Raw genomic sequence first — 17,382 nt, 5'->3', positions numbered from 1 at the left:
ACAGGCATCGGGGCACACCCAGCTCCCAGGCATCGGGGCACTCCCAGCTCCCAGACATCGGGGCACACCCAGCTTCTAGGCATCGGGGCACACCCAGCTCCCAGGCATCGGGGCATTCCCAGCTCACAGACATCGGGGCACACCCAGCTCCCAGGCATCGGGACACTCCAAGCTCACAGACATCGGGGCGTTCCCAGCTCACAGACATCACGGCACGCCCAGCACACAGACATCAGGGCACTCCCAGAACACAGACATCGGGGCACTCTCAGCTCACAGACATCGGGGCGCTCCCAGCTCCCAGGCATCGGGGCACTCCCAGCTCCCAGGCATCGGGGCATTCCCAGCTCACAGACATCGGGGCACTCCCAGCTCACAGTCATCAGGGCGCTCCCAGTTCACAGACATCGGGACACTCCCAGCTCACAGACATCAGGGCACTCCCAGCTCCCAGGCATCGGGGCACTCCCAGCTCCCAGGCATCGGGGCACTCCCAGCTAACAGACATCGGTGCAATCCCAGCTCACAGGCATCGGGGCACTCCCAGTTCACAAGCGTTGGGGCACTCTCAGTCCACAAGCATCGGGGCACTCCCAGTTGACAAGGACCAGGGTACTCCCAGTTCACAGGAATCAGGGCACTTCCCCCTCACTGCCACCGGGGCACTCCCAGTTCATAGACATCGGGACACTCCCAGCTCACAGGCATCGGGGCTCTCCCAGCTCACAGACATCGGGGCGCTCCCAGCTCCCAGGCATCGGGGCACTCCCAGCTCACAGGCATCGGGGCACTCCCAGCTCACAGGCAGCGGGGCACTCCCATCTCACAGGCACCGGGGCACTCCCAGCTCACAGGCATCGGGGCACTCCCAGTTCACAGGCATCGGGGCTCTCCCAGCTCCCAGGCATCGGGGCACTCCCAGCTCACAGCCATCGGGGCACTCCCAGCTCACAGACATCGGGGCACTCCCAGCTGCCAGGCATCGGGGCACTCCCAGCTCACAGGCATCGGGGCACGCCCATCTCACAGACATCGGGGCACTCCCAGCTCACAGGCAGCTGGGCACTCCCAGCTCACAGGCATCGGGGCACTCCCAGCTCACAGACATCGGCGCACTCCCAGCTCACAGACATCGGGGCACTCCCAGCTCACAGACATCGGGGCACTCCCAGCTCACAGACATCGGGGCACTCCCAGCTCACAGACACCGGGGCACTTCCAGCTCACAGTCATCGGGGCACTCCCAGCTCACAGACATCGGGGCACTCCCAGCTCACAGACATCAGGGCACTCCCAGCACACAGACATCGGGGCACTCCCAGCTCACAGGCAGCTGGGCACTCCCAGCTCACAGGCATCGGGGCACACCCAGCTCCCAGGCATCGGGGCACTCCCAGCTCCCAGGCATCGGGGCGCTCCCAGCTCGCAGACATCGGGGAGCTCCCAGCTCACAGGCATCGGGGCACTCCCATCTCACAGGCATCGGGGCATTCCCAGCTCACAGACATTGGGGCACTCCCAGCTCACAGACATCGGGGCACTCCCAGCTCACAGACATCGGGGCGCTCCCAGCTCCCAGGCATCGGGGCACTCCCAGCTCACAGGCATCGAGGCACTCCCAGCTCACAGGCAGCGGGGCACTCCCATCTCACAGGCACCGGGGCACTCCCAGCTCACAGGCATCGGGGCACTCCCAGTTCACAGGCATCGGGGCTCTCCCAGCTCCCAGGCATCGGGGCACTCCCAGCTCACAGACATCGGGGCACTCCCAGCACACAGACATCGGGGCACTCCCAGCTCACAGGCAGCTGGGCGCTCCCAGCTCACAGACATCGGGGCACTCCCAGCACACAGACATCGGGGCACTCCCAGCTCACAGACATCGGGGCACTCCCAGCTCACAGACATCGGGGTACTCCCAGCTCACAGACATCGGGGCACTCCCAGCTCACAGACATCGGGGCACTCCCAGCTCCCAGGCATCGGGGCACTCCCAGCACACAGACATCGGGGCACTCCCAGCTCACAGGCAGCTGGGCACTCCCAGCTCACAGGCATCGGGCCACTCCCAGCTCGCAGACATCAGGGCACTCCCAGCACACAGTCATCGGGGCACTCCCAGCTCACAGGCAGTTGGGCACTCCCAGCTCACAGGCATCGGGGCACACCCAGCTCCCAGGCATCAGGGCATTCCCAGCTCACAGACATCGGGGCACACCCAGCTCCCAGGCATCGGGACACTCCAAGTTCACAGACATCGGGGCGCTCCCATCTCACAGGCACCGGGGCACTCCCAGCTCCCAGGCATCGGAGCACGCGCTGCTCACAGGCGTTGGGGCACTCCCAGCTCACAGGCATCGCAGCACTCCCAGCTCACAGGCATCAGAGCACTCCCCCCTTACTGGCCCCCCAGCCATATGAGGTGTACCTCCCACCCGTCAAGCATCAGAGCACACCACACAAAAGAGGAACTACGAATTGGGCTTCCCAGAGCACCATTCCCTGGCATTGCCATGCTGGAAGTGCCAAGTTGGCACTGCCAGGGGTTGCGCCATGGTGCCAGGGCATGTCCCTCACCATGCAAGGGTTATATTTACTTGTGTGCACAAAGCCATCGCGACTGGTTTTCATTTTTGAAAAACCAGTAATGATTCACACCAGCATGTTGACATGCTGGCTGGGTGGAAATATACATTGGGTGCAGAAACAGTGGCGCCAAGCTCACTAATAATTTTAGAATATATGCAAATCAGGCTCACATCGGTCCTGGGCATGAACCTGATTGCATCTTCGAAGGGGTGCAGGGAAGATTCCAATCAAATCCCGTTTTGGCCTCTTTTGCGATTTCATGGCTAGTTGATGTTTTGCTCGCAAGACTAGTGTGGTCGTTATATCGTGGCCTCTTGAGAAATGTTATGATGATTCCACCCGCTGCCTTTTGTTTCCTTTTTGTGTGTCTGTGGAAATCCTTCAATGTGATTGGCTGCTTCGACAGCCAGATTACATCGCTCCAGCTCCATGCCGAAGGTGCCCTGGAAAGAACGCTGCAATCAGTTGCAATATCGCTGCACAATGTAGAGGTCAAATTCCCACCGGTGAGATCAGTAGATCCTCACCAAGATTTATTTTGTGGCCAGCTATGAGCTTTACTGTTGACTGAAAACCTGGGCCATCTTTATACTACTGTCGGATTAGATCTTCCTAGGAGACTACCATTTTAAACCTATTCTTTACAAGCAGGTTCAACAATTTGTCACACACTTGAACTCCCATGGCCTTGCATACTGGGAGGATTATTTTAAATGTTATTGCTGGACGATAAGCAAGTTATAAAAAAATGAGCCGCTTGATTTATATCTCATTCAATTTTTCCTTTCTAGTGACTGCATTTTTTTCCTCCATTGTAACAATCTGTCACTACCTTTATAATGAATGTCACTCAAATAAGCTTGCCGTGTTAATTGTTCAGTTGCAAGTCACCTGATCATAATTCACACAGTCAATATAATCAAGATTGTAGCGCAAGTTATAGGGTGTGTTAATTTGGGATAAATAGGCTAGCAGTGATTAGATCCCCATTATTGAAACACCACTGGACCATATTAAAGTTGACCAAAATCAAACCTCATGCTGGATAATTGTTAGTTTAGGCAAGCTCAAAAAATATCATGGATTTTATTATTATGTCAAACTGCCTTGCAAAAGGCTGGAGTTTATTGTCCATGGACAAGGGAACTGATTGTGAACAATGAGAAATGAATAAGGCCAAGTATAAAATAGCTGTCTGCTGATCCTTGTGAAAGAGAGGAGAGCGAGTAGAAAAAGCAGCAAGCTCTCCTGACAGTAGATAAACAAAAGATATAAAATGCAGGCATATAATTATTCTTCAGAAGTATTTGAAAAGAAAGTCATCAACGAAGAATGAGTTCTCTCGCATCTGCTGAAACATAAAGCTTTTGGTTTTGTGCTGTACTCCCCAGATCAGGTTGCGTGGCATCAATATCCGGAAAGGTGTCAGATAATGTGATAATAAACGTGTCTTAATGTCACTCACAAGATTCAGAACGTTTGAAACCATTCAAAAGTGTTTCGATCCCAGTTGATTCTTCCCTTTTCGAGCCCAGGAAACTAAAATTTGTACACAGAGGTCTTTAAAAAGTAGCAAGAGGCTTGACTCGCCTGGTTTATTTCAGGATTGTTATCTAGTTACATTGTGTACCTTGTGTTGCCCTATTATGTATTTTCTTTTATTTCCTTTTCTTTTCATGTACTTAATGATCTGTTGAGCTGCTCGCAGAAAAATATTTTTCACTGTACCTCGGTACACATGACAATAAACAAATCCAATCCAAATACATTTACTTGGTAGAACTATTTCTTCAGTCAGCCATTCAACGATTTGTATGTGGAGATTAAGATTTCCTGTGAGAAGACAGAAAGTTTTGCCTCTGGGAAGGTTTACAGTTAGCAATGTTCCCATATGGCCGTCTCCTTATGAGTACACCCATCTACTTGAGCAAAGTCAGCAATGTGGCAGCCTGAAATTTGCTAAGCAGCAGCTTTTACTTCACACACGCAGCACTTCAACAGAATTTTGGGCTTTAGCCCATGTCGAGATGAGGAAAGAGGAATGAAAGCCAAAAAGACACTGGGAGTTTTCTCTGACAATTTTTGTCTGCCTTCCACCTGATTTTTCAGCATGGGAAGAAAACCCACTGCTCACCTGCCCCCCACGGCCGGCTGGATTCCGTTTTCAAAACAGCCTCAAAGTAAGTGGATGGGACATCAGTGAACCAGATGAGTTTTTATGACAATCGACAATGGTTTCTTGGCCATCGTCAGACTTTTAATTCCAGATTTTTATTCAATTCAAATTTCATCATCTGCTGTGGTGGGATTCAAATCTCAGTCCCCAGAGCATTACGTTGGGTCTCTGGATTACTACTCCAGTGACGATACCATTACGTCACTACCTCCTGTTGCTCTTTTTAGCCTTAGTTTATTACCTCTGATTATGTCACCTTTGCTCACGAGTCGCCAGGTATCTTTCTGATACCGCCACGTGATTCAAGCTCGAGTTATGATTAATAAGTCAGCACACCGCTTAGTAAGATTGAAATCAACGGTCATTTATTATATACAACAATTAATGCTTACACAATAATCCGACTATCTATATCGAAACCTACCACTACTGGCCAATACTTAACTTTAGGAAGGGCCCACCAGGTCAGGGAAACGAATGGCTTATCGAATCGGATCTGGCCCGCGGGATTCAAAAGGCTGATACGGGTCGATGGCTAGAAGTCTTTATCGGGTAGCGATCGCTGGAGTCAAACTTACAGTTTCTGGTCGATGTTCTTGCGAAGGTCGCGAGCAGGAGAAGAAGGGAGAGAGAGCGAGATCTGAACTTGGCCCCTCACTTTATAGGGCCCAGGGGCTTCCTCCCTCTCGGGGCGGCCTTTGACCCTGAGTCCCAAGTGATTGGACTTGTTCCCAATCACTGGGTTCGATATGCTCCAATAAGGGGGCGATTCCTCGATCGGGGGGTGGTCGTTCACCTGTCTTTGTTTCGGCCACTGCAGGCGCCGACAGGTCTGGCCCGGCATTCAATTGCTAATATGTTGCAATTGTTCTGGGGATAGCCGATTAAACTGAAGATGTCTGGGTTGATGTGCTGCTAATAGTCTTGAGTATCGATCTGGGCCGACTTCCCCATAGCCGAATACGCTATTCTGTCTGCAGCTGTCCGTTTGTGTCCTGTTGGCTGCTTTTCCCATCAGCCTTTTCGGTTAGCCATTTTAAATCGGGTTTTGGCCAAATTAATAGGGAATCAGCCATTTTAGGTGGCTACACTCCCCCTAGTGGTAGTCTTAGGTTCCGATGTCCAGCAGAAATCATATAACCCACTCAGCTGAAACGACAGTCAGGATTCTCCTACCTCACACAAGGTCTGGCCAATTCTCAGGTTGTGATGCTTGTTTTCTGGCTGCTCCTCTCATGATATGGCTCCCGTTCACCACATAGCTGCTATTCTTAACTCTTGTCACAGCCCATTTCCAGGTCATTCCCAAGACTGTATTTTTTCTCTCTCTTCCCAGTTAAGCCCAAGGGACTCCAAGCCCATACGTTTTCCTACATACCCCAACACATGCTCATTCCTCTAACCCACAGTCCAAGGTCTGCCTCTTTCCTACAAGCCCCATTTTGAAGTCTCCCTCTCTCCCAACCACCCCATTTTCCATGACCCTGGCCAGAATTCTCCGTTTGGGAATGAGTGTTGCTGCCAGGACTGAATAGCGTGCGATTCACACTTCCTTTGGGGGCGCTATTTGATAAGCGAGTCAGGACATGCCAATCGGCCAGTACCCTGCCGGCGCAGATGCAGAGCAATTTAAAAAAAAATTTTTTATTTGATTTACTGAAGTACAGTGAAAAGTATTTTTCTGCGGCCAAAGGAACGTACACAGTACGTACATAGTAGACAAAAGAATAATCAACAGAGTAGTGAATAGTGTTCTTGCAGGTAATAGATCAGTCTGAGGGGGAGTCGTTGAGGAGTCTTGTAGCTGTGGGGAAGAAGCTGTTCCTATGTCTGGATGTGCGGGTCTTTAGACTTCTGTACCTTCTGCCTGATGGAAGGGTCTGGAAGAAGGCAATGCCTGGGTGGGAGAGGTCTCTGATAATGCTGTCTGCCTTCCTGAGGCAGCGGGAGGTGTAGACAGAATCAATGTGAGGGTGCCAAGCTTGTGTGATGCATTGGGCTGAGTTCACCACACTCTGAAGTTTCTTGCGATCTTGAACCAAGCAGTTGCCATACCAGGCTGTGATGCAACCGGATAGGATGCTCTCTATCGCACATCTGTAGAAGTTTGTGAGACTCGATGCAGACATGCCGAATTTCTTTAGCTTCCGTAGGAAGTAGAGACGTTGTTGGGCTTTCTTGACTGTAGCATCAACAGAGTGGACCAGGACAGACTGTTGGCGATGGTGACCCCCAGGAACTTAAAGCTAGCGACCATCTCCACTTCGGAGCCATTGACGCAGATGGGAGTGTGAGTCGTGCTCCGCTTCCTGAAGTCGATGATCAGTTCCTTTGTCTGGAACAGACCTCTTCATTCACCTGAGGAAGGAGCAGCGCTCCGAAAGCTAGTGACATCGAAACAAACCTGTTGGACTTTAACCTGGTGTTGTAAGGCTTCGTCCTTTGTCTTTAGAGAGAGGTTGTTTTCGGTACACCATGCAACCAAGTGATTTATCTCCCTCCTGTACTCTGATTCGTCGTTGTTTGAGATACGGCCCACCACAGTCGTGTCATCCGCAAACTAATAGATTGAGTTGGAGTTGAATCTCGCCACACAGTCATGTGTGTATAGGGAGTACAGTAGAGGACTGAGCGGGGCCCCGGTGTTGAGGACTATTGTGGAGGAGGTACTGTTGCCTATCCTGACAGATTGCGGTCTGTTGGTGAGGAAGACAAGGATCCAGCTGCACAGGGAGGGGTCAAGTCCAAGATTGCAGAGTTTTGTTATTAGTCGTGTAGGGATAATGGTGTTGAAGGCGGAGCTGTAGTCTATGAACAGCAGACTGACATAGGTGTCCTTGTTGTTGAGGTGTTCGAGTTTTGATTGTAGAACCAGGGAGATAGCATCTGCTGTGGACCAATTCCCTTCCCAGCAGACATTGTAACTGCTGGGGCCGGTGTTAGCGCTGAAGAGCTTGACAGCTTGAGCTGTTTTTAAGCACTCTACTTACCACACATTCACTGCAGCCATGAAGATGGCTCAGAGAAGACCTGCTCCCCAAGTTGGGGAGTCGCTGCCATGGATCCATGGCAGTGAGGAGAGGTGGGACACCCTCTTCCCCGGGATGGGCCACACACTCAAGCCTACCTTCCTGAACAACGCCTGAGAGGTAGTGGCAGAGGCAGTCAGCATTGCCAGCCTCACCAGGAGGAGGTAGTGGGTGATCCTGAGAAGTTGGGGTCACTGGTGAGGCCTCTGTCCTGAGAGGAGTAGAGAATCAGGGAGGGTTCCAGGTGTCCTTTGGTTGGGATGAGATCTGCTAATCCTCTGTTTCCTCTGCAGTGCGGTTGCACTTCTGTGGAGTGCCAAGACCTGATTGACCTTGGCTACATCCATCCCCTTGATGAAATAGCTGGGCCATGAGGGTGTCCAGATGACCAGAGGCTCTCTGAGCATTCAAACCGGCAGCACTCAGCAGTGTGTGCAGCCAGGAGCCTGTAAGTAGCACCAGGGGTGAGCATTTAAAACACATGCTGCAACAATGGCAGTCGGGTGTGGTGCCGGAACACAGCCTAATAGCCGATTAGCTGATTCACTATTTACAAAAATCAGCATGGTAAGCTTGCGTCTCTCCACCTAAATAGAATAACATGCAACAAGAGCGAAGTCACTGCCAAACAAAGTTACACGAGTTGCCAGTGGCGTTGCGCATGGGACAACCCACTGGTCTGTCAAAAGCAGCAGGATTGGGAGCTGTTTCGCCATGACCCCCACCCTCCTACTGCTCCCACTATCATTTTCTCGTGGAGTTTCTTGCTGGCTGAAACTCCTCTTACACGCAATCTGGCACCTACTTGAAATGCAAAAGTCAAGTCCATCAATGCCACAACAATATTGCAACTACAACTAAAATTCAGGTAGCACTATGAACCTGATTGATTGGAAAATCACCAATTTCTTGAAGGAACCAATCTAGAACTAAAAATGACTAAAACTGACAATGTTTATTTGATTTAGAAGGGAAAATGACAACTGGTGGGAGCTGTCAATGCTCGGAGTTCATGTATTCCTGAACTTCCCGAGGATGCCATGGGTCTAGCCTGGACTCCCAGTCATTGAATTTAAAACAATGTAGAGTTTTGCCTCACTTATAATGGGGAGCAGAAGATAATTTTTATTGTCTTTCGGGTAGAAGATTCAGAATCCCGACCAGTGCCCAACAGCCAATGCCGCCATCAAGATTTCCATCAGCAGGCAGGCAAATGTTCCACTTGTGTTCTAAATGGCCCATTGTTAATGCAGGGAATGAGTGAAACTATCCCAGGCCTTGGAAGGAATAGAAGGGTAGGATTATGTTGTCAGCAGTGAATGAAGTTTGTTATACTTACGCTTGCCCATAAACTTTCTATGGTGGGTGTACTGGAAGACAATTATCCCAAAATGCAGCTCCATCTACACATCACCTGAAACCTGCAGGAACAGGGCCGTAAACTGCGTATCTCCTTAACCAATCACATTACAAAATGTTAATGAACAGCTCATAATTTGATCTAGGAAGATTCAGTTAAATTACTTAATCCAGTGTGTATTATATTATCTGCATTCCATTGTAATGAAATGGTGCTCAGCAGAGTAAGAGTTAATGTGGAACTGGATAATAACCCCATTCACAGTATGATGTACAGAGTCACATAGAGTCATAGAGCCATAGATGTTTACCCCAGCATAGAAACAGGCCCTTTGGCCCAGCTTGTCCATGCCGCCCAGTTTCTATCACTAAGCTAGTTCCACTTGCCCACATTTTGCTCATATCCCTCTATACCCACATTTCCCATGTAACTGTCTAACCTTAAACCTATGCCCTCTCGTTCTAGCTGGGGTCACACAACAGATTTGAGCTAGACCACAAAAGCTTTTGATCAACCCTGACAAAACTCACCTGATCAAGCTCATTTAGAATGATCATAGGGATTGAATTAATGGCTTTTGCTTGGGAATCAAACACTGTTACTGCTTGGGCTGTCAAGCCAACCATAACTCACAACTGAAGAAAATATAGACCTCTATTAGATCACCCCAAGCCTCCTACGCTGCAGGGAAAAATGTCCCAGCCTATCTAGCCTCTCCTTATAGCTCAGACCATCAAGTCCTGGTAGCATCCTCATGAATCTCTTCTGCACAATTTCTAGTTTTATTGTACCCGCCTCTATCACTGCCTTTGGCAGCTCGTTCTGGATGCTCAACACCCTCTGTGAAGAAATTTCCCCTCTGGTCTCTTCTGTATCTCTCCCCTCTCACCTTAAACCTATGCCCTCTAGTTCTAGACTCCTCTACCTTTGGGAAAAGATGTTGACGATCTACCTTATCTAAGCACCTCATTATTTTATGAGATTTATAGACCTCTACAAGATCACATCGAAGCCTCCTACGCTGCAGGGAAAAAAGTCTCAGCTCAGACCATCAAGTCCTGGTAGCATCCTCGTAAATCTCTTCTTCACTCTTTCTAGTTTAACAATATCCTTCCTATAATAGGGTGACCAGAACTGAACATAGTATTCCATGTGTGGTATTACTAATGTCTTGTACAACTTTAATAAAATGTCCCAACTGTATTAGCTCTGAGAGAACAGTCTAAAGAGAACACTCTAGAAGCAGCGTACCTGCATGGCAGCAGAATCATACAAGTTAGTAACCTGGAACCTGTAATTAGTTGAAGACCACTGTTATAACCTGTACATTTCACATCCAATTGAGGATGATTGTTTTCCCTGTGCACATTCCGACTGCAAGCTCCTCCACCCCCTTGGAGGTGTGGTGGCTTCCTAGCACTGGGATAAAAGGTCAGCCAGTATGAGGCTGACTGGAAAGGAGAGCGGACCTGCTACGCTTAGCCAGACCCCATGTACATAATGTTCAGTTAATAATGTCTCTACAACTCACCTTGGACTCCCCATGCCTTTATTAAAAGTACCAGTAAAAGGTTGATGTTTAAACATAGAAGTCTCAAGCCCTCATCATTGAGATGTCAAAAGAATCCACACTACAACAGTGTGAAACCAGGTACAGAAAGCAAAATGAAGAGAGGGAGAGAAAGATTGGATTAAGAGAGTGAAATAAAATAAATATTTTTAAAAATAGTGTGAGTGAGAGCAGATCATAGCTAATGTAATAGTGTAGAGATTAGATGAGTGTAGATTATATGTTAATTATCAACTGTGAAATGTGAGGTTGGCAGCGAAATAGTGGCACTTAATGCTGACCTCAAATATATTGTCCAAGAGATCAAACAATATCTGTGGCATATTTCACCCTCACGCGACAGCAATTAAAATATGGCACATGTCAAGGAGATCCCTTGGTATGTAGCAGCAATGATGTCAGCAAGCCGTTAAGCAGCCAATCTCATTAAAGTATTCACACATGACAAACCAGCAGGCGAAAAGCACAAAATATCCATCACTTTTAATTGATTTATTCCATACAGAGAAATAAAGGGTTATGATTGAATTAAGGCACAAGTTAAAATAAAGGTAAACACACTTTATTTTTTAAAACAAAAATATGTATTTCTAATGATGAAATTTAACATTCCACAAATATAACATTTGCTGCTCAGGTACAGTAATTATAAAGTTAGTATGAAGTTAGACATTAAAAATCTAATTACACCTCATTAAGTAAGGTGCATCGCTTTCAAGGATTTTTACAGCGATATCATTCAGTGCAATTGATTTTCCACTGATAACACTCTGGGGGTTACCTCAATAGTGAACCTTATGGAGAAGTGTAGAATCTTTGTCAACAATTTTGTGTTATTCTGCGCCTGCTGCCTGATCTGCTGTGTATTTCCACAATTTTCTGTGTTCATTTTATCTTAATCTCTGACAGAGATATCTGATCATTTTTTCTGCACTTGTGAATCGTGGTTGTCGACAGCCCAAGCAGTAGCAGTGTTTGATTCCCAAGCAAACGGCATGCGTTGAATCCCTATCATCATTCTAAATGAGCTTGATTAGGTCAGTTTTGTCAGGGTTGATCAAAAGCTTTCGTGGTCTAGCTCAAATCTGTTGTGTGACCCCCAGCTGCAGTTTTGAAAATAAACAGATGACATATTTGAGCTGGCACTGGGAGTGAATACACAAATTACACAGGGAGTGATTGGAGGGGTGATCGGAGGTGATTGGAGGGGTTGGGGGTAAAGAAATAATGACTTTTCTGACTTCTATTCTTTGGAGGTCTCTGGAGGAACTTCTGGTTGGGAGACAAGCAGCCACTGTTGTTTGCATACCCAAATTCACACCAACGTCTATTGGCCCATAACCCTGTGCTCGCCGACCGTTAGTTCCTGGTTTGACAACACCTCGACTTTAAAATTCTCCTCTTTGTTTTTGAATCCTTCAATAGCCTTGCCCTTATCTATCTTCATGCTCTCCTCCAGTCCTATAATCTTCAGAGATCCCTGCATCTGCGCCCCTTCAACTCTGATCTCTTGTACCTTTGATTTCCATTACAGCACCATGTCGAGTATGCCTTCAGCTGTCTTCACCCTGAATTCTGGAATTCCATCCCAAAGCTTCTTTGCCCCCCTGCAACTCTAGTCTCCTTCAAGATGTTCCCTAAAACCTAGCTCTTTGGCCAAGCTTTTGGTCACCTGTCCTAATATCATGTTGCAGTTGCTAACACTCGCATGAAGTGCCTTGGGACACATTATGACTTGACAGGCGCCATATAAATGCTGCTCTTGTTAGGAATGGATCTACAGGAATGAGGGTAGAAGTTAAGAATGGGTGAGCCTTCCACCTTCGGGATTAAGGACAAAGACATAAGTGGTGGAAGATACCTAATCCCATTTGCCAGCACTTGGCCCACAACCTTAAATGTTATGATGGGCCAAATGCTCATCCAGGTAATTTTTAAAGGATGTGAGACAACCCACCTCTACTACCCTCCCAGGCAGTACATTCCAGACAGTCACCACCCTCTGCATAAAAAGGTTTTCCTCAAATCCCCCCTAAACCTCCTGCCCCTCACCTTGAACTTGTGTCCCCTTGGAACTGACCTTTCAACAAAGGGGAACAGCTGCTCCCTATCCACCCTGTCCATGCCCTTCATAAGCTTGTACACCTCAATAAGGTCGCCCCTCAGCTTTCCCTGCTCCAGAGAAAACCACCCAAGCCTACTGTCCAACCTCTTTTCATAACCTAAATGTTCCATCCCAGGCAACCTCCTGGTGAATTGCCTCTGCACCCCCTCCAGTGCAATCACATCCTTCCTATAATGTGGTGACCAGAATTGCACACAGTACTCCAGCTGTGGCCTCACCAAAGTCCGATACAACTCCAAAGTGACCTCCCTGTTTTTGTAATCTTTGCCTCAATTGATAAATGCAAGTGTCCCATGTGCCTTTTTCACCATCCTACTAACCCACCCTTCTGCCTTCAGAGATATATGGACAAACACGCCAAGGGCCCTTTGTTCCTCAGAACTTCCCAGTGTCAGGCCATTCATTGAGTATTTCCTTGTCACATTACTCCTTCTAAAGTGTATCACCTCACATTTTTCAGGATTAAATTCTATCTGTCACTTATCTGCCCATTTGACCATCCTGTCTATATCTTCCTGCAACCCAAGGCACTTAACCTCACTGTTAACCACCCAGCCAATCTTTGTGTCATTCACAAACTTACTGATCCTACCCCCCACACAGTCATCTATGTCGTTTTCTGAATGACAAGCAATAGGGGACCCAGCACAAATCCCTGTGGTACACCACTGGACACTGACTTCCAGTCCCTGAAGTACTGTGAATTTTAATTCAGAGGAGCTTGTTTGAGACTTCAACACTGGAGCAGTGATGGCCTCCCTACCAGGCAAACCCCTGCCAGGCACAGCAACTGTGGAGAGAAAAGGTCACTCCGGTGAATATGAAGGTTGTATTGTTTTCGTTTCTTTGTGGGGCAGGAGGAGCAGCATTTCACCTCGCGTTCCCACAAGGAAATCTGGAGCCTCTGCTCTCACAGGAGGCTTTCCTCACACACCCACCATGATTCCCCCAATCAGGAACACATACCTTCTGCCGGACACTATTTTCTTTGTTACCTATTTTAACAGCCATGTTGCAGTTTCATTTTCTGGTTGTTTCGGTCAGAAAGTTGGCACGTGGCACATTAATCGTGTCCAGACATTAAAGTAGGCTGAGCCTGCCTGCTGCAACTCTTGGTTGGGCTGGCTACTTGTTAGGCCGCATTCCCACCTGGGAGTTAAAATCAAGCCCTAAGATTCTAACTGCATTTATACTGACATTCCACAGCAAGCCTTTTTTGAGCATTTTTCACATGTAAAACCAATTTGACAAGCACTGAAATATTAAGTGACTGAAGAATGGAAAAACATTGAAGCACAACATATTCAATGACAAGATCATTTTGTTTTCTATGCTGATCTCTCAATTCACAGATTCAGTTATCCTATGTGACAATTAATATGATTGCCATCAGTTCATTCACTAGTCCCTTTCCACTTCAGTTGCAATTAGGCATTGCAATTTGACCCAATCGCATTACATCCATGAAAGGTACTGGTAAAGATCAGAAAGTGTGTCCTAATTAGCAGATAAATTCTTGAATTTGCTTTGCTTTTCTGTATACCTTTAAAAGGAACAGATGGAACATGAACCTAAAGTTCCTCAGTCATTGTCTTACCATGCACAAGGAAGCTAATGCCCAACCAAAATTGACCCAATTAAAACCTAGCCGCAGACCACCCTGATTGAATCTGCCCACTTCAGTCAGGCAAGCATTTGGCTCAGTATCATGTTCACTCCTACTCTGTGTGTGTCCTTGATGCTGTTCCCAGATGCATGCAGTGACAGACATGCCCACTTCTGAAGCACAGCTACTCCTCGTCTTGATAAGGAATCATGACCAACAATTATAAGAAATTCTGGCACAAAAATGCAATTTTAAATTACAGTGAATAGAATAGAATTATGAAGAAAGCAAGCATAATAATTGGATTAATCATTCACAATGATCTTGACGCACACTTGATTTTGTTTTTTCCATCTGGAAGCCTTGACCAGACATTGTCATTGAACGAATCTTTGCATCCCTGTGTTACAATACGCTGCATCTGTTGATACACTAGTTCCATGTCTGGAGGCATTTTAGCCTCTGATTGCTTTATTAAGTAGTCAATTGTAAGTAATTAATTGTGGCACGACATCAGTACATTTTACTGCTGCAACGAGCCCGTGAAGCCAACAAATTAGATTATTGCATCCGATGTCTTCCAATTAGCAGAACGTCATCCTGGAGTTATTATAACAAAGGATGTATTAAATTTAAGAGCTTAAACTGTACACATAGAGAAGCAATAGGCTAATGAAGTATATTATTCAACCATGATGTGATAAAAAATTTTTAAAGCAGTAGGAATTAGTGTGAAGTTAGACCCCCATTTAATTGCATCTGATTTTATATTGTATAAAAGAACTTTATTATTCTGAAAAAAATAACTTTGTGTTAGCCCCAGGCCCCTGGAGATGATGCCCATACCCTTCCCCCAACTCCGGAAGAATGTATTATGCTCATTAATCTGCCTTTGCAAAGAAGGATAATATTACACTGGCCAAAGGGTGAATTTCGCCCGACCACAGCTCTCTGAAATACATCGACCCTCATCCACTTCAATAACCAGCTCTAAAACAGAGATAAAAACATCTGATAATTTATGAAAATCAGCCGTCATATCCCTGGCAAGTTGTCCTTAATGGTGCCAAACATTTTTGAAATTAAGAAAATCCTTCAGGTCAGTAAACAGAAAGAGAAACATGGAATTCCTAGAGCGCAGAAGGAAGCCATTCAGCCCATCAAGTCTGCACCAACCCTCTGAAAGAATGTCCTACCTAGGCCCACTCCCCTACCGTCTCCCCATATCCCCACTCGACTTACACATCTTTGAACACTAAGAGGCAAATTAACTTGGTCAATCCACCTAACCTGCACATCTTTGGATTGTGGGAGGAAACCGGAGTACCCGGAAAAACCCACGCAGACACGGGGAGAATGTGCAAACTCCACACAGACCCGAGGTCAGAATCAAACCCGTGTCTCTGGCATTGTGAGGCAACAGTGCTAACGACTGTGCTACCGTGCCACCCATCCCATGCCAACTCCATTCTTGGTAGTCAAAAATGACCTTTCACAAGCTCACATAATTCAGGTAGATGTATTTCATGTGTATATTTACTTCAAGAACATTTATCATGTTTAAATTCAAACTTTACAATCACAAGTTCAGAATTCTTGTCTGAAATTATCAGATACAGCACATTCTAGCACAGTTTTTAGATTTTTGGCCAGAAGCTGTGAGTGATATTTTTACATCATCTAGGTTATTGCTAAGAACGTTAACCTGTCAAATGTAGGGCTTGGTATGTGAGTGGCAATTCTCAATCAATTATGGTACTTTGCCACATTGTTAGCACAAGATCAGGTGCTATCCCCCTCTTTTCCCTGAGATAGGTTTTCCCTCTGTCAGGATGGCAAAAAATCCGACCCAATATTACTGCATCTGAAAACGATGCGTGAAAACTTTTGAAAAATCCTGCATGTTATCTCTGAATGTGTGACAGAAGGATTCTCCCTTTCACCAGAGTAGAAAAACAGAGCATAGAAGGAGACTGTTCAGTCCATTGTCTCTGTGCTTCAACAGAGCTATCCATTAGTTGCACTCTCCTGCTCTTTCCCTTTGTCCTGCAATTTCTTCCCCTGAGAGTCATAGGGTCATAAATAAATAATCTTTATAGTCACAAGTAGGCTTACATTAACACTGCAATGAAGTTACAGTGAAAAGCTCCTAGTCGCCATATTCCGGCACCTGTTCGGGTACACAGAGGGAGAATTCAGAATTCTCAGCTGGTACAGGAATTGAACCTGCATTGCTGGCCTTGTTCTGCATCACAAACCAGCTCTCTAGTCCACTGAGCTAAACCAGCTAAGCCAGTCATACAGCACAGAAAAGGCCCTTCAGGTCCATCGTGTTTGCGCCTGTCTTGGCCCATAGCCTTGTATGCCTCCGGACTGCAAGCGTACATCTGAATACTATGTTATGAAGGTCTCTGCCTCCACCACCCATACAGGCAGCGAGTTCCAAACTCCCACCACCCTCTGGGTAAAAACATTTTTCCTCACATCCGCTCTAAACCTCCTGCCCCTTACCTTAGGTCTAAACTCCCTGGTATTTGATCCCTCCACCAAGGGACATGACCAATAGACATTCACAATACACAAGGAGGTGATATGACCACGGGGGGCATTACACCAACCCATATATAAAGGACACCACACACATGATCTGCCTTTTTCCAGCGGAGACCGTCAGTGAGTAGAGACACAGGGTTGATACAATATTACACCCACCACGTGTATTGCAGCAACTGGTTAGTCAGTCTGGGTAGCTATAGTAGAATTAGCAGTAGTGTCAAACCCGAGTAATGGAAGTGTAAATAGTTTAATAAATGTGTTGAAGTTATCCCCACGTCTGAACCTTTCTTTGTCAAGTGCACCACAAGGAAGCCGCTGATGTTACACCCACAACATAACAAATCAGGCATGTCCACTGTGTGTGCACGCCA

The sequence above is a fragment of the Scyliorhinus torazame genome, chromosome 3, assembly GCF_047496885.1.
Source record: "Scyliorhinus torazame isolate Kashiwa2021f chromosome 3, sScyTor2.1, whole genome shotgun sequence".
In the NCBI taxonomy this organism is placed as follows: Eukaryota; Metazoa; Chordata; class Chondrichthyes; order Carcharhiniformes; family Scyliorhinidae; genus Scyliorhinus; species Scyliorhinus torazame.
Note: the sequence above shows the minus strand (reverse complement) of the source record.